The sequence below is a fragment of the Cynocephalus volans genome, chromosome 2 (assembly GCF_027409185.1).
Source record: "Cynocephalus volans isolate mCynVol1 chromosome 2, mCynVol1.pri, whole genome shotgun sequence".
NCBI lineage: Eukaryota > Metazoa > Chordata > Mammalia > Dermoptera > Cynocephalidae > Cynocephalus > Cynocephalus volans.
Genome location: NC_084461.1, coordinates 5915084 through 5934405, shown reverse-complemented (window position 1 = coordinate 5934405; position 19322 = coordinate 5915084).

Sequence of the window (19322 nt, the reverse complement as noted above, 5' to 3'; positions counted from 1 at the left end):
ACATGAGAAACCCAGAGGAGGGCTGGTGGCCACCAAGGCTGCCCTGGAGGGGAGCATTGAGCACTCGAGTGGAGGTGACAGGAGATGTGGGCCATTGCCGGTCTCAAAAATCAGGCCCAGATGGTTTTGATCCCAGCCCCTCCGACCCCTGTTATAATTTGAAATTTCCCTCTCATAGTTTGTTGGTATCAGGTTTCTTCCTAAGAATGCTTGGAAGAAATAATCAGGATGGTTAAAAGATTGGTTATCACATTTGGCTAATACAGTCCTGTTCTGAAAATATCTGTATCAAAACAGGGATAATGGAAGATGCTGGATGACTGAAAATAAGAATTGATTTGTGTGTGTCCACTGGTCTGGTCCACAAATATTTCTCTCTCAGACTTTGTATCATGATGAGCATTCATTTAAAAATTAACAAAATTTTGGCTGTCCAGTTAGCTCAGTTGGTTAGAGCACGGTGCTGATAACACCAAAGTCCGGGGTTCAATGCCTGTACTGACAAGTTGCCAAAAACAAAAGCAGACAACAACAACAAAAACCCAAACAAACAAAAACAGGGTTTGATCCCTGCACCGAACAGCAAAAAATAAGTTAAAACTAGAAAAAATTAATAAAATTTTAAAAGTCATTAGTGAAACAAATGCCCCAGGTAAATGTCCCATCAAAATGGTCATTAAAACACTCCAAAAACTAGACCCATTAAAACACTCCAGAAAAAAGATAATCTCTCCAAATTAAATCAAACCCTAGAAGCATCATCTTTTGTTTCCCCCCTGAATTTCACTGCAAACCAAATAAAGTTAATAATAGACTAGAAATACATTTTTAAAAAGTATTAAGTATACATAAAGCTTCAGAATCCAGAGTAGATTTCTTAGGAAACGGTATGAAAATAATTTCTCACAGCAGCTGGTTGGAGGAAATTTCCATCTTTTAGATCCCAAGAAGCACTTGTAAAATTACTTTTATCATTACCAGGATAAATTTAGAAATCATTAATTAGGATACTGCCACATGCCTTCTTTATAAGCATGTTAATCACGCAGAGATGTTGTGGCCACACATGATTTCATTTTAGCAAAATGGTCTATTGTGTATGTAGAATTAACAGTCTTGGGAAATGTGTCAGCTGGTATTTACCCACACATCTGGATTCTCATGGTTTTAAACCCATGAGACTGGTCTGTGGACAGTGTTCTGCTGTGATGTGGTACCATGTGTGGAAAAGTACCAGACTGGAAAGCCCCAGTTCACGGCTACTCTGGCCTCTGCCATTTAATTCTCTGTGTGGTTTACTTTCTGCTCTTCACTATAAAATGAAGACATCAGAATGGATAATCTCTAAGGCCTCTTAGAATTCTTAAAACATTATGATTTTTCAAATGTCCGACTCCTCTTCAGAGCCTTCTAAATCAGTTCTGAAAGCTCATGAAGAGTGTTGAGGAACAATGTGGCTTCAAAAAATTCACCTGCACATTCAGATGACAATGGAATACATTTATGAAACTGTGCTTGGGGCTGTCTTTCTTGACCTGTAAAAGGCCATCACAAATACTAGGCATATATTTTTCAGGTAATTTTGATATTTTGCAAGATCTGTTGGGATTTAAAACATCCAAAATTTTTGCTCCCAGGACTCAAGTCCATATATTAACTTACCGGAAACACATCCCGGACACTATCTTGGTGAAAGGAGACCAATCCAAATCCGCAAAACTACGGACAGATCTGCTATGGTTTGACCGTATGCGCCCCTCCGTAATTCGTGTGTTGGAACCTCTTACTCAATGTGACAGTGTTGAGAGGTGGGACATTTTGGGGAGTGATTAAGTCATGAGGGCTCTGCCCTCATTATTGGATTAGTGCTCTTATAAGACAGGCTGAAGTGAGTGCCCTACTGCTTTTTTACCCTTCCACCCTTCCACCTCTTCTGCCATGCGAAGGCACAGTGATTGTCCCTTTTTGCCTTCTTCCACTGTGTGAGGACACAGTAAGACGGCACCATCTTGGAAGCAGAGAGCAGCCCTCACCAGGCACTGAATCTGCTGGTGTCCTGGTCTTGGACTTCCCAGCCTTTAGACCTGGAAGAAATAAGTTCTGGTTCTTTATTAATATTTTTTTTATAGTAGCACAAACAAGCTGAGGCAAGAGCTCAGTCACATTCCAAGCCCATCTTGCTTCTTTTATCTCCCATTAGATGCTTGTGTGACCTTTGACAGTTCACTTTAAAACATTCCTTGGGCTCCATTTCTTCATATCTAAAATTAGAACTTAAGTCAGGTGTCTACTAAGCCATTTCAAACCCTTAAAATTGCATACTGGCAAGTAAAGTTATCTGGTTTTGTACATAATTTGAGGAGTGTTGATGTACAGAAGCAAGGGAAAGCCACAGACAGCAGAAACATGCATTTGCAGGCAGACTGTATCCCCGTTTTGATATAATTGAAGAGCTCTGTTTCATTTGGATTCAAATCTTTACATGCTGGAAAGTGTTGTGGTTTTTGAACTCATCGGAGATGTCATAGCAATTTAAGCTTCATCATGACCTAAGGAGACCAGACCACATTTCAGTCTGGGATTGAATTTCCCTGGTTTTGTTGGCTTCACAGAAATATCTGATTCAATTCTCTTCCTCCTTAATGTGAGGGATTTTGACATGATTGTAGGATACACTATTTTTTCCTAAGGCTCAAACACTCCTCAATCTCCCTGGGAAGCAAAAACCAACCCCTAGGAATTTATTTCCTAATAAAAACAACAATAATAACAACAACAAACACATGTAATCTCCATATTTTTATCTACCCCCTTCCTCAAAGTAAGATTATTTTCTCAAGGAATTCAGTGAAACATCTGGGGCAAAGTCATGCAGCTAGTCGTGGAAACTGGTTTCCTGAGCAACACACTCTTCCTTCCTGCATTTAGGGAACTTAAAGCATAATAGTCACCTCCCACCATCCCCAGCCACGTCAAGTGAAGCGGAGGGGCCGGTTACTGATATCCACCACACATACTGAGCTCGTGGGCAGTTTTGCTGTGCTGCGTACTTAACTGAGAATGGTAAGAATCAGTTGATGAGGAAAATCCGCATCAGTGACTAAAAATACCAAGCTAGATGGACAGAAAAAGAAAGAACACAGGAAAAGAAATATACCAAAGCAAACAGGACTGACTATGGAACAAAAGAACACGTGTGTGTGTGTGTGTGTGTGTGTGTGTGTGTGTGTGAGAGAGAGAGAGAAAGGAAATAAACCTCACTTTTGTATTCTTACGGATTCAAGATATATTGCTTCTACTAAGCAAATAAAGGGTTTTATAAGAAAAGGGAACGATCACAGAATAAGAAAGAAATGTTGAAATAAAAGGTAATTGTTGACATTTTAAAAAATCAATGAAGGGTTGGAAGGTAAATAGAGAAAAATCTCCCAGACAAGAGAATAATAACAAAAGCAACAGAATTTATGAGGAAAACTAAAAGACCTAGAGAAACAATGCATGAGGTCCAATACATGACTAATAGGAGCCAATAAAAAGAAAACAGAGTGGAAGGAATTACATAAAAAGAGAGATTGAGAATTTCCCAGAATTAAAGGATAGAAGTGCTCAGATTGAAAAATCCACTGAGTTCCCAGTGCGATGAATGAGAAAATCTAGGCCCAGATGCATTCTGAGGGAATTTCAGACAACTAAACATACAGAAAGGCTCTTTCACAAAATGAGAATCAGTTGGGAATAAGATCTCTGTTATCCTCAGTGAATGCTAAAAGACTACAGAGTGGCTTCTTGCAAATTCTGAAGGAAAATGACTTCAAGCCAAGATTTCTCTACCCAGCCAAGCTGTCAATAAAGCATGGAGGCAGAATTAAAAACATTATGGATCCAAACATTTTATCTATCAGTATTCTTTCATAGACAGTTACTGAAGTTTACACTCAAGCAAGGTGAGCAGAAGGAATCCAGGGGTCCAGACACAGCAGATCCTGCCCAGCATGAGGGACGCTCCCAGGGTGAGTGTGGTGTAGCCTGGGGAGCAGCCAGAGGCTGGGAATGGAGGATGGGAGCTCCCCCAGGAGGGTTCTGGGGAAGGGAGAACGTGAGGCTACGGAAGTGTTGGATCTGAGACAGCTACCAAACAGAACAGACACTGGAGAGGTTGAAAAAATAAAAGGATGTGAAGAAGGAAAATCCTCAAAAAGTAAAAGGCATCAGAAACTTCAGGAAAAGTAATAAGCAGTACAATAAACGAAATAAAATCAAAGCATGCTATTTGGCTGTATGTAAACATGGTCATAGTCTTAGTAAGATAATCATTGTTGGTTGATTTATAACATTTGGAATCAACCTAATAGATAAAGCACTGAAGAGTTCATTGGGTATGGGGCTAGTATCTTATACATTTGAGGGCCAGGATATATGATGTATACTTGATGGAGTAAGACATAAATGTGTATTAAAGTTACAAAGGAACCAATAGAAAACTAAAAATAGTGATGTACTTGGCTGGGAGTAGTAGTGGAGGATAATTAAGTGAAACTCTCAATATAATCAAAGCATGCCATTAATAGATAATGCTTCAATCGGCAAGTTAAATAATAGCCAATATGAGTACATTATCTAAAGAGATGTTGGAAACAACCAGAAGACGTAACAGTGGGGACAGTTCACAGGACTCCTCAGGGGAGGGGGACCAGGAAGCTCGGGGTGGAGGGCTCCTGCCCTCTGTAAGTCCTCCTGCACTACTGGAGCTCTTGTACTGTATTGTGGGGTAGAGCTTATAAAACTGTACATGATACAATAAATAAACAACAAAAGGACTTTTGCTAGGGTGCCCTGGGCTGGGCAGCAGCAGATGTGGATCTGTCTGGGCTAGAGATTTGGTGCTGGTCCCAGTTCTGAGCCTGGGATGTTTCTCCTTTCCCTGGCCACCCAACCCAAGGGTGCAGGAGCCATCAAGGCCCTAGGTGTTGGAATCTGTCCCAATAGAGTCTCTCCCAAGGGACACAGGACCCTCATCCTGCTTTGACTCCTAGATGCCCAAAGGGACCTGTAATTAGATTTATCCACCCTTGGTGCTAAGTGAAAAAAAACTTTAACTATAAAGTCAAAGATGATTCCTCAGACAAGTGTTCTGTAGCCCTCTCCACTCTGAGTATCCCTATCAATACACACACATGCACACACGCTTTCACATTCATGCACAGATACACACTCACATGCACGTGATCACTCATTCCTACACACATACACTCACACACATATGCACACGTGCTGGGGAAGAGGGGCATCAGGCATCCTCTAGGTCCCCCAGAACATGACCTGAGAGGACTTCTCTGAGCCATGTCTGACTCACGTCTGAGTAAGTCATGCACTGCAGTAATTAATCAGCTGTGGGTTTCCCAGACTCAGCTCTTCGGGAGAGGTTCTGGCCAGTCTGTGTGGAGAAACCACTGGCTGTCATCCCATAAATAGGAACCCGTCATAGAGAAAAAAGAATATAAGAATGAGGCCCGGGAGCTGAACCAAGAAAAAACAAAAGGAAAAGCAGATTTCCAAAATTAATTACAGCAAGGTATGTAAAAACGCCTGTCATAGAGTGGTTCTTCAGTACTTGTTAGCTGAAAACAGGAAATAAATAAAAATCCTTGTCCCCAATTTAGCACTTACAAATTGTGCTAAGTTTTGAGAAGTGTTAATTTGCATTCCCAAGGAATAAGAATTCATATGCTATTTGGAAAATATGGAATTGTAAAAGCCACTGATTATTACAGAAGCTAGGATAAAATATATACCTTAGAATAGATTGATCAGAGCGCTTTAGCATTAAGTGCAAGAGTTCTTTGAGAATTTAGTGGCCAGGCACTCCTTAGTTCAATTTACTGTCATGATTAAGTACAAAAGTGTTATTTACACCTTTAATCAGAACCAAAGCTGGATAATTTCTGCGATGATTATGCTTGTGAACTACATCACACTGATCAGGGGACCGGAGATGTGCATGTGAAGAGTGGAGGCTGACAAAGGGCAGCTCTTGGCCCAATGAGGACATGCCTGCTGTGGCTCGGCACACATCGGCCATCACAGCAGCTACCACGGATATTCCCGTACCCTATTTTTATAACAGTTTCCTAGCAGTTTTACATGGCTAACAAATTATTGGATCTCTACCTAAGATTCAGAGAAAGAATGGTATTGAAATGAGCCAACCCTTTCATCGACTGGAGTTAACTATTGCGCATATTTACAGGCATAGGGGAAATGGCAATGTCACATGTGGGAGGAGCCTGTCACCTGCCTTTAGTGCTTTGGGGATCTTTTGATCCCACTTGAGGGAGGCAGGCCTCGGAGGAAAGCAGAAGGGCTTGGATGAGTCACCTGGTTGAAGGTGTACTCGTTTCTGATCATTTCTCCTTCTGTATGACAAAGAATGATTTCAGGTGATGAGAATGGGTTTGAATGATGGGAGAAAAAGTTGCACAATGCAGAATAAAACCGGTAAACACCTGAACCTAAGTAAAGATTGTACTCAGTCTTGCTAAAAGGTAAGCCATCACAAAACCCCGCCTCATCCAGGCTCATAAAGTCTGACTTTTGCTGGTGTGACATCAGATGTCCAAATCCCAAAACTCCTGGAGACATTCCAAGTTGACATTCTCGCTGCTTGTGAAACATTAAAATACCCCACTTTCTAGTAACCAGGTGTGGTAACATGCACAATGATGTTCAGGTCTTGGGGTTAGCAGAAAATGAACTTAGGACGGGTGCTATAAAATCCTAAATGGTTTAGATATTGGAGTGTGTTAACTTCCTGAGGCTGCCAAAACAAATGACCACAAAGTGGTGGCCTAAAACAACAGAAATGTAGTCTCTCTCAGTTTTGGAGGCCAGAAGTCTAAAATCGAGGTGTCAGCATGACCGTGCTCTTGCCAAGGCTCTAGGGAGGGTCCGTCTGCCTCTTCCAGCGTCTGGTGGCTCCTGGTGCTGCTTGGCTGTGGCCACATCACTCCAGTTTCTGTCTCAACTTCACAAAGCCTTCCCCCCATGTGATGTCTTTTCTGAGGAAATTTTTTGCTGGATTTAGGGTCTACCCTGGATGATCTCATCTCCAAATTCTTAATTGCATCTACAAAGACATTTTTTTTTTCCAACTAAGGTCACATTCACATGTTCCAGGAGCCAGAATGATGGGCATATATCTTGGGAGACATCATTTGACCCACTACAAGGATCACCCGGGTGACACAGGAAACTTGTGAGGCAGGACCTCCCGGTGGCATCTTAACAAGCCCTACCAACTGTGTGCAGCATCGCGTGTTGTAGGAATCAGATTCGGGCTGGTGGCCTGTGCTCTGTCCTGGCACAGGTCTCCCTGGCTGTGCAACCTCAGGCAAGCTCTTCAGCTTCCCTCTGCCTCTGCTCCTTATCTGGAAGATGGAGGTAGCAGTAACACCTGTATCATAAGGCTGGTGTGAGGATCAAAGGAGTAGCACGCATGAGGTAATCGTTAGGGAACCTGGCCTGTGCCAGCTCTATAGAGGGTTTGTTTCATTTTTAACCACCCAGCCTAGGATAAGGGTGTCTGTTACCTATGACATGCATAGTCGTAGACCACAGCAAGACCTTTTATGATCCCACAAACTGCATCCTCCTGAAGGCCCTGGTCAGTGCTCACACATTGCAGGATGCTGGAGAAATTCCCAACTGTCCCTACAAAGCCGCGTCCTGCCCCCTGTGGGCACCTCGAGCACAACTTGCCCCCTTGTCTGTCTCTGTGGCTGGCCACCCCCGTGCCTGCTGAGGATGTGAGACAACCTCCCGCTGGGGGGTCCCGTCCCTTTGCACCCCCCGCTGCCCTCTCCTGCTCCACCCCAGCCTGCCAGCAGCACCCTCGCTCCTCCCTCACTGGGGACTCTTTCTACACTTCTGTTCACTGCAGACCGCCCAGTGGTCCTGCCCTCACCCCTCCACATCTCACCCCACGCTCTCTCCCCTGGCCATATCGCCTCTTACACAATATTGATATTCATGGCCCATAATCCTGATATCTCCTAAATCCCTCTCTCCATAACTGTGAAAACCTTGGCACCAAACACCGGGTCACAGACTCAACTGCCCACAGGACGCTGCCATTAGACGTTCCATGAGCACCTCAATTTCAACATGGCTAAAAGCCCATGCATTTGCTCCCTTGATTTCTTCATCTGGAATCTTCAGTTGCGTGTCTCCCTCCGCTCTCCACCAAACATTGTAGCAGAACCACGCGTCCCACGCAACTCCCCCGTTACTCTCTTGTTCACCCGACTGCCACCCTTGAGCCCTCTCTCATCTGTTCTGTCCCCCACCTCTCAGCACTCCCTTCTCATTTCTCATGGGGCTTGCGCTGTAGCCAGGGACAACCCCCCGCTGTTGGATCAGGCCATGTTCCCCTATCACAGCCACAATGATCCCCTGCTGGGGTAGCAAAAGTCCCTGTGGATCTTCCCCCTCGCAGGACTCACCCTCCAGACCCCGGGCTCCAGCTGGGAGGAACGCACAGTCCTTGCCCCAAACCCTGGGGTAGCACCAGACCTATACCAGCATTCAGTTCTTCTGGTTTCATGAGTAATGTGGTTGTGATGGTTTGTTCTATGTGTCAGTGTGGCTAGGCCATGGCGTCCAGATATCCGGTCAAGCACTAGTCTAGGTGTTTCTGTGAGGGTATTATTTTAGATGAGATTAACATTTAAATTAGTTGACTTTGAGTAAAGCAGACAGCCCTGCATATGTGGGTGCGCTTCATGCAACCAGTGGAAGAAAGGCCTTAAGAGAAAAAGACTGACGTCCCTGAGGAAGGAGCAATTCTGCCAGCAGGCTCAAACTGCAGTGCCAGCCCTACCCTGGGTCTCCAGCCTGCCAGCCCGCCCTGCGGGTGTGGACTTGCCAGTCCCCACAACTGTGCGAGGCAATTTCTTAAAATACATCGCTCTCTCTCTCTCTACATTTAAGTATATATATATTGTATGTGGGTCTGGGGCAGCACACAGTAATCAAATTCATTTTTTTTTTTTTTGTAGAGAAATGTATAAATGCACATTTTCAGTTATATATAAGAAGATTATAACTAGCCTTCTAATCAGTTCAGATCAGATTCTGTGGCTGAATGAATGGCCACATCCTTAAGGTTTCAGGAAGGTTGGGCTTTGGAATTGTGCGTGAGAGAATGTGGGTCCACATTCCCAGCCCACACGTGATACTCGGGACATCTCGCCATGTGGCACTTTGCCAGTTTTCAGAGGAGGACACGGCAGGTCAGGGAGGTTGAGCTTCTTGCTTTAGTTATCCTAAGTGGTAGGTGACAGGGGCAGCTCCAGTGCCTGTGGCCTCCCCCTGCCATCTGCTGCCTCAGGGCTGAGGAAAGGACATCCTCCAGGGTTTGGAGTTATTTCACAAAGAGCTCCCCTCCAACCCGGCTGATCAGAAGGCTAAGTTCATTGGCTAAGAGGTAAGCTATGCAGGCCAATAGACGTTAGGATCATATTTCTTGCACCCTGCTGCTGAGTTTTTAGGGTAAGGAGACTATATCCTGTGTTATCCAACCTGAGACACTTCTGTCTGGGACAAATGCTTGACTGAAGACTCTGGTACGTCCAGGGTAAATGGGACTCCCCTGCACAAACTAGAAGGCAGGTCCTTCCAACTTAGAGGGAATTAACCAGACTGGAGGAACCCAGAAGGGAGGGGAGGCTGTTCTCCCAGGGTAGATTCTGCTGCAGGGGATAACGACTGGATTTTTATTCCCAGCACTTCACTGCTCTTACCGTCACAGTTCCTACCAGTGCAGCTCTGGGAAGACCGTGCACTGCCTTGCTGGGCTTGGGCTGGGCCACGTAAGATGTGTGGTCGCTGGGATACGGGCAGCCAGACACCTGCCACAGCCGAGCAGAGGCTTTGCATGTGATACTGGGGTTTGGCCCAGCCTCTCACTCTGGACTTTCACCAGAGAAACAGCATGTCCCAGATGTGGGCACCCTTTCAGCCTGGGTTGTGCAATGAGAAGACAGGAGTTATACTACGTGGGCATGAATTAGCCAAGTTCAGCCAAGTCACAGCTGCCCCCACCCATGCCAACCTCATGTCACAGGAGCAAGAGATAAGTTTAAAGTGCAAGCTGCTGACATGTTGAAGCTGTTTGTTGCCACAGCAAAAGCTGACAAATACAAATCATTTTGTTGAAAGTCTTTGTTTTTTCATAGTTTATTCATTTTTCTTTTCTCAGGAACAGTCGTGATCAGTTTTCTCATGTGTGTAGTGAGGGGTTGACCGACCTCATCTATCATACCCTCAAATTCTCAAATTTTCCATTCTGTGCTTTTTACAGATGCCGGTGAATATAGGTGCAAAAGTAGGCTCTGTGCTGTCGATGTCTCCTGGTGGGGACTTTGTATCTGTTCAGTGTAAATGTCCTACAGCTGTTGTACGCAGAAAGTGCTTGAGTGCAAGGAACTAGGTGCTTGAAAACTTGTGGACCCAGCTCAGAGCCCCAGGAGCCGTCGCCTCTGTTGCTGGGGAGGCCAGGCCATGGCAGCAGAGGTGGCTGAACCAGGAAGATCCCCTGCTGTGAAGCTCTGCCTCCCGCTCACATGGGCACCAGCCACTTGGAGGCCCGAGGATCCCTGCCTCTCTCTGTACTAGACGCACTTCCAGTGGGTGTCTGTGTGAGCTTTTCTGAGGGCGCAGCCTCGTCTCCGCACACTCGTGGCAGGAAGTCTGCAGATGGCACCATGAGCTTCGGCCTCCGTGAGACAGGAGCATCTGCACAGGTGTCTGCCTCATTTCTCTTTCTCTCAGGTCTCTTCGTCTTACGCTTTCTCTTTCTTTTTCTCTCTTTCTCTTTTTTGGGAGCTGTCATTATAGGTTCAGAAGGAAACCTGACATGTAAAGCAAAGCTCCCCTATCCTGTCACACCTCACCACACAGGCCACTCCTGGCATCAGCAGGACTCCAGCTGCGGTTCTCAAGAGGGCACTATTGTCATCTGGGGGAGACGCTTTATTATCTAGGGTGTTTATTGTCCTTAGTCCTCACCTACCATGTGCCCATAATGATCCCAAGGTGGGCAGAATCATGACCCCTCCCCAAAGATGACCTGAGTTTCAGAGCCCGTGAATATGTTATGTTCCATGACGAGGCGCATTAAGGTATTAAGTGTGTTAAGGTTGCTGATCAGTTTGCCCTATGATAGATTATTTTGGATTATGCAGGCAGGCCTGATGTAATCACAAGGGTCCTTATAAGTGAAAGAGGCAGGTAGGAGGGTCAGAGTCAGAGAAGGAGGTGTGAGAACAGAAGTAGGGTCGGGGTAATGTGGCTGCTGGCTTGTAGATGCAGGAGGGGACCACGAGCCAAGGAATGCAGCAGCCTCTAAAAGCTGGAAAAGGCCAGGAAACAAGCTCTCCCCTGAGTCCGTAGAAGGAAGGCAGCTCTGCTCACACCTTGGCTTCAGCTCTGAAAGACTCACTGCAGACTCTGACCTTCAGAATTTAAGAGAAAAAGACTGTATTGTTTTAAGCCACTGGGTTTGTAGCAATTTGTCACAGTGGCAATAGGAGGCTATAGCAGTCCCCTGGGTATTGTGACAACCAAAAACACCCCATCACATTTCTGAACAATACCTGGGTGAAGAGCAGTTCTTGTAAAGAACCATTTTGTTCGGTGTTGAGAGAGTGAAGAAGTGGGGGAAGGTGGGATTCTAAACCCCCATTGCTGCCCTTAATTCTATTCTTTTCAGTGGCTCCAAATTGCTTTGGAAGTAGTTCCTTCTCTGCCCCGTCCCCTCTTTTCTTTCTTCCTTTCTCTCTTTCCTCCCTGAGACCTGGGCACAGAGAGGAATGCAGATGACCCAAGCCTCTGCTCCCCCACTAGCATCAGAGACAGGCTCCTTTTCCTTTAAAGAGGTTAAAATAATGAGCTTGAACAACTTGAAAAGCACACATAGTTTTTAGTTGTAATTGCTCCTTTTTTCTCTTTAGACAATTCTTTTCCAAGACCCAAGCAGCATACACTCAATCAACAAGTACTTCTTGTGTGCCAACTATTTGCTAGGCTTGGGAATGCCAACATAGGTACATACCTGTCCTTAGCCCTCACCTGGAGTGGACAGGTAAGGTGGCCCGGATGTCCATACCATATTTCACTCACTGGCTAGCTTGCACCTGCACCGATGCCGGATCTCAGGCCTTCCTCTCCAAGCTCTTCCCTGGCCCCAGCATATTTCTGGGATTCCCAGGGAGCACTCCATGGGCACTGACAAATCCTCTGTAGCTGCTGCTTGTCCCATCTGCTCTGAGGGAAGTCACCACTTATATATCTTCCGCACTGGAATATAAGCTGCCAGGGGACAGAAACTTTTGTAGACATTCTTCCCCCCCCCCACAAAGTTCTCTCCCTTCCCCTGAGGTGAAAAATGAGATTATGGTAGAAATAAATGAAAGATTCTACGTCTGTGCTACCCCACTTGCCCCTCGGCTCACTGCTAGTGAGATGTGCAGATCTGGCTCCCACCTGTCCCTTGGGTCTCTGGCCCAATGTCGTGACTGCCCAGCCACCCCACCCCAACCCTGATCACAGGTAAAATTCCAGGCCCTTCTCTCTTCCAGCCAGGCCTTGAACAAAGCTTTCCTGCCAGACTCCTGTTTAGAGGGAGGTTATTTGTGGGATTCAGGATAAAATGCTGAGTCTGCCAAGGCCCTTAAGTTCCAGCTGCACATCATCACTTATCTGGGCATCCCTCAGGGGCATGCATTTAATAAACAGCAATTGATGAGAGTGATCCTCAAGGTGTCCCCTGCCAAGGGCCCGCTTGAATGAGTCATCCTGGCCAGTCTTTGTGCTGGGCTGAGGCTATATAGTGACTCTTTCATTAGTGTCGGAAGAGCTGTTGTCCCTTGGGGAGGATCTGGGTGGAAAGGACTAAACACCTTTGTTTGGGCATGTTATCAGAGTACCATTGGGATGTTATGTCCAAGGGACACCTCAGAGCAGCATTTCAACAGCTAAAGTATTGGGTTTTCAGGTAAACTAATACTAGACGGGTTATTTATCCAATCATTTGTTCATTCCATAAACATTTGTGGAGCATGGTCACTGTGCTAATTACTGAAGAACAAAAAGATAAATGACAGTCTCTACCCTTGAGACACTCACAAGGAAGACACCCAAACTATTCTCGATATGAAAGTATGACACATGGCATAATAACGTTACAGATGCTGAGTGTAACACGGCCTGGGCACTGTGTTCAGCACTTCACTGTCATCATTTGATTTATTACTCCCGAGAGCCCTACAAGAAAAAGGCTATTATTTTTCCTCCTTCTACAGATGAGAAAATTGAGGCACAAAGAGGTAAGCGACTTGCCCAGGGTCACGCAGGTAGTAAATAGTGGAGTGTCTGAAGGTGGACCATTGGCAGATTGTCCACCTAGCTGGAAAGGTATGTCAGGGCTGAACAACAGAATAGGCCATTCCACGCAATAAAGTCAAGAGCTTTATTAATAAAGCAAAGAGCTTTATTACAGGATAATTTACTTACAGAGTAATAGGTTGGGCAGATGATGACCCATAGGCACATGCCAAGCTTTTCTCCTCGCTATCTCAAGGCTGAGCTCAGTTATATACAGGCAGTTCGTAAACAAAGTTAATGTAACTAGCTCCAAATATTGATACTTTTTCCAAATATCAAATATCAATAGGCCACCTGGTCAGGCTGGCTTATTGCCATGCTAGTACTTAATCATTCCTTCTTTAAAGTCAGCATGTTGTTCCAACTATTGTTCTAACCACCTCACCCATAGTTACTGTGTAACTTAATGGGCAAAGCTCTCATAAAAACATAACAAGTGGTAAGGGCCTGAGATGGAGTCCGCTGTGCTCACAGTCCCACAGTGGAGCCATGATTCAAACCCATATGTATTAGTTAGTGCAAAGCTAAGAAAGCTAGCTCTGCTCCACTGGGCATTCCAAGACCCATGTTCCTTGTAAACTATTTCTCCTCCACCTTCAAGGGCTCCGTCATCTGATACAGTAGCCACAGGTGACATGTGGCTACTTTAATTTTAATTAATTTAAATAAATTGAAAGGTAATTAAAAATTCAGTTCCTTGTTGCGCCAGCCACATTTCAAGTGTTCAGTGGCTGCCATGTTGGAGAGCACGGATCTAGAGCATTTCCACCGTCTCAGAGAGCTCTACTAGACAGTGCTGCTCTGGGGTTTTGTCATCTGCCTGGTGGAAGTAGAGTCGTTACCATGTCCTGGTCAGCATGGAGGAGGTGCCCCAGATAACTCATGTCCCAGCCCCAGATCTGGCATACATCACTCCTGCTCAAATTCCTTAGTTCTGAGGCCACAACTGACTTCAGGGTAGCCTGGGAAGTGGGGACCAGTGGACGGCGATGGGCCTGCCATCAGTTCCATTTCTGAGGAAGAAGAGCAGAGCGGGTCTCATTGGGATGCAGGCGGTCTCCATCACACGCATCTGTCTACAGGTGGAGGCTGCTCTTTCAACCTCTAGCTGATCCCCTGCCTCTCAGGAAGGAACAGGACACAGGTGTGTCAGAGCTGACCAGGAAGTTATTCATTCTGCCCAGGGAAGTAAGCAAGAGCATCATGGAAATACTAGCACTTATTTCGGGTTTTACCAGGTGAGTGGGTTTGCCCGAGTAGCGAAGGAAGGTGTGGAAGAGGACTTCCAAGCAGAGGCAAGAACCAGCACAAGCAGGAAGGCAGGAGTGGCCGGCACCCAGCCAGGCTCTCGGGTGCTGGCCAGTGGGAAGGTGGCTTCCGGACAACCGGTAGGGATTCTGAGCTCATTCTGAGGACTGGCCATTCTCAAGGGAGGAATGAGGGTTGTTGCCCAACGTCCTGCAGGATGAACACTTTCAGACTACACATCCCACCCTCCAAGAGTCTCATCCTCCTCGAGGGGTACATGCACCCGCTCCCCTCCTCCTGTCCCACCCAGAGAACTGGGGTAATAGAGCAAGGACATGGGGTATTTGAATGGGGTTACACATGCAGAGAGTGAGATTTAAAAATCCAGGCTGTGGACCGTTGGAAGATGTAAGGAGATTTTAGGTCAAGGAATGACATAATCAAATGCAGTTTTGGAAGAAAGAGCCAAGTTATGGTACAAAAAGAAGAGCTTGGCTTCGTGCATGTTGGCTATAAGCTGACGGAAGGGCACCACATTTATCAAATGCCTTCCACTTCCAGGTGCCCGCTAGGTGTTTTATACATTTAGGGCACATTACCTTTATTTCCAAAAGAAGAAAACTGAGGAGCAAGGTAATTCTATGAATAGCTCAAAGTCATATAGAAAAGAAGTACTGGCGCTATGTCGCTTCCTGCCCATATCTGTGCTCTAGTCATAGACAGGAGGACAAAGAAATACCGTTCTGGACCATCAAGGGCCCTGTGTGGTCAGGAGAGCCCTGGTGGGAAAGTGCCAGAGGTTGTTTCAAAGCTTGTCACTTATGAATGAAGCAGAATGCATGCAGCATTTATTTACATTTTTAAAACAATCCAATTTTTGGCTTAATAAGTTCAGTGAATTCATTATGTCCTATTGTAGAAGCAAAAGTTCTCTCATTTGTTGGTGTAGTAAAAATATGGTCTTTGAAGCCCAGAGGACCCAGGATCAGATCTCACCTCTACACCAACTGGTTGTGTGGTCTTGATGAGGTACTTACCCTTCTGAACTTCAATTTCCTCGTAGGAAAATGGGGAGCAATCATATCTACCCTGGAAGGTTGTTTTGGTAATTATATTTAATATATGAAAAATATCTAATACCATGTTGGCTCCTAACAGGTTGTCAACAAATGGCCATTATTATTATTACCACTACTTATCCTAATGTGACACCCATGAGAATGCGTCTCTCAGATCTCTCATTGCAGGGGACAGAATTGATCAGGGGTCCCCAAGCTCTACTTTTGATTGCACTGTTTGCTCCCATGGGCTGCCCCCAGCCAATGCCTTAGTGATGCAGAGATACCAAGACCTCTGCATTCCTGGGAGACCTGCAACTCTACTGATGAGGGATTTTGGTTTGAGGGCCCCTCAGTGGTCTTACTAAACTCTTCTTAGAACTGCACTAAGTCTAAGACACTTCTAGTCTCCCTCTCTCCTTCCCTCTCTTTTCCTTCTCCTCTTGGGGTCAGATCTGCATCTTGATCTGATGGTTCTTCCAGCCTCTTCTGGTTCCCTCCCCATTTTCTCTCCCATGCATTTCTGCTAAAAAGCGTTTTGCATGTTTAATCCCATCTTGGGATCTGCTTCTCAGGGGACCTGGCCTAACATAACTACAGCCACTTTCTAGAAGATTAAGGAGGTGAACCTAGTTTCCATGTCCTGGGCATTAATAGCCACGTCTTTGTTCAAAGTTGTACAGACATTAATCACGTCCTCTCTGAACTTCTATCTTCCGTACTGAAGAGGTTTATTAATATGTTCTCACTTAGTTTTCTGAGAAGAGCTGCTTATGTTTGCTCATTTCAGGTGCCGTTTGCTGGAAGACTTCCTGATTATCTGTCTTCTTGATCAGAGCCAGAGCAGGTGTTTCAGGTCCACATGTACCATGATTTTTTGCAAGGTAAGACTTTGTTTTCTAGATCATCACAACTAAAAGAGCATACCTGAGCACAACTGATTTCTCTTCCAAGTGTTTGAGATAAACTTAGACTTCAGCTGAACATCATCAATTTTTACAAAGGGCTATGAGAACTATCAGAACTTACGCAGTGTGCTGAAAGACACAGTAGGGTGAAAATTGCTATGAAGTCTAAAAAAGTTTGTATTTACGTGTTCGTGTGTATGATTTGCTTAAGAGTTAGATGTCTTACCTTATCCCTATTTCTGTAATGCCATCCTGTCCTCTCTTTTCAACTTGTGACAAACTTTCAATAAAAACTTGATAGTGAAAGTCAACTGAATGCCAATCTGTATGCTGTTGGTTCACAAGCCAATTTGTATGCTGTACTAATGTAATCTCATCTTTTTGCTTTTTACATCTTGGTCACACAGGTGCATTACACAGAATTCCAGGTGGAGCTACAAATATTGCATATACAAGAAAATAGGAGAGAAATCTTACTGTTTCTCGAAGCTTGTTAGTGTAAAGACATGATACAGTTTCTATTTTTTACTTCACAAGTCATGTACTCACATTGATATGTAAACCTAGTAGAATGAATGGGAAACTTAATGTATTTGAACAGTCATGTGTCAACGTGGCACTTGGGGGAAAACAATATTCTCTACACGCTGGAATTATTCTACCTTCCAATTCTGTATTTAGGGAAACTTTTCTGTCCTACATTTGACCATGTATGGTGTAAACCATAGTAGCTTCCTCTTAGGATTATGAAGGATAAATGAGATTATCTATATGATATGCTCAGAAATATCAGATATTGTCATATGATCATGATCATGATCATGATCATCATCATCATCATCTTCCTCATCATCAAAGCAAGAGAGATGCAAATCTTCCCTTCTGCTGGAACTGCTAATGTGCTGAAAATCCACCGAGTAAAATGCAGAAGCCAGCTGTTTCACCCTCTTGGTAGGAGGGCTGCATTTTTAAAACTTAAGCTGAATGTGGTTCTTGGAATAAATTAGAATGAATGGCAAAAAATGTTCCAAATGGCATTACTAAGAAACTTCAGTGCTGATGGAGCAATAATAATCTAACAAAAAAAAAAAAAAAAAAAAAGAGGAAAAACATGGCTGTAGATTCCAAGGTCATGAAGATTGGAAGTGAGGAAGTTTCCCAGTGGCAGCTCTTGCTGACTTCAAAGGCGACATAGTCTGGGGGCAGCATGTCCTGCAGCTCTTCTGCGTGCAGCTTCTGATCGGGTGTTCCTTCTGACTTGCTGGGATTTTCCAGCCCGATTGCATTTGCATTCGGAGTCTGGAGTGTTTAAATTTAAAAATGATTTTTGAAAACCAACCAACAGTATTTAGGATGCTAAATAAAGGGAAAGCAGCTACTACTTAGCTGTTTAAGCAGTAAAAGGGAGAATTTCAATGTAAGTATAGGTGGGTTTAAAAGGTTTTGCTTTCAGCTGAAAACAATAGTCACTGGAGCCATAACTTTGGACAACTGGGAGATAAGTGCTTTGAAATGCTTTGAAACTCCCGTGCGCTCAGTGGGCCTCAGGGACTCCACTTGGGAAGGTTTACAAAGTCAGACTTTAAAACCTCAAACTCCTGTTCTCACTCTAGTCACTGTCGACAAGAGGGGAGGAAGGAGAAAGTTTATGGAAATTAAAACTAGAGCTGATGATTAATCACAAATCACGAAAATGTAAGAAAATACCATAACTATAGTTGTTACAACCTGGTCATGAGTTAACTACCCCGTAGTTGCTAGAGAATAAGTCTAGTGTTCCTGAACAGAAGAGGAAGGGTGTGATGGGCTGTGTCCCCCAAAAAAGATATGCTGGAGATATCTTAACCCCCAGTGCCTCAGAACATGACCTTATCTGGAGATCTCATCTTCACAGACGTAATCCAGTTAATATAATGTCACTAGGTTGGGCCCTAATCCAGTATGACTGGTGTCCTTATGAAAAGGGGAAATTTGGACACAGACATGCCCACAGGGAGAACGCCATGTGAAGATGTGGCAGAAAATGAGGATCTATCCACGAGCCAAGGAGTGCAAACAATTACCTGCAAACTCCCCAGAAGCCAGGGGAGAGAGCATGGCACAGATCCCTCCTCACAGCCTCAGGAGGGACCAACCCTGCCAACAGCCTGATCTCGGACTTCCAGCCTCCAGAGTTTGGGGAGGACACAGCTGAACCCATCACACTCGTCTTCCACTCAGGAACACTGGCACTTGCTCAGTGAACACGTGGTACTTAACTCAGGACCAGGTCACAGTATACTTATGGTATTTGTTCCTACATTTTTGTAGGACAATAAGTTGCTGTTATTCAAACCACCCAGTTTGTAGCATTTTGTTACAGCAGCTCTAAGGAACGAATACAATAGTGATACAACAATTATAATAGACACAAAGAGACTATGACCAGGCTGGGCAAGCAGTCATGGAGAACATCTCCGTAGAACGTTTTCTTTGTCCAAAGCTGTTCTGAGAAACTGGCCCTGTATATACACGTACTCTATATACACTATATATATATACACACACACACTATATACACATACTATATATACATAGCTATATATACACGTACAGGAGGCAGCAGAAACAACTTCCTGCATATCGAGAAGAAACAGGAGAGGAGTCCAGCAGAAGGGGCCATAAAATA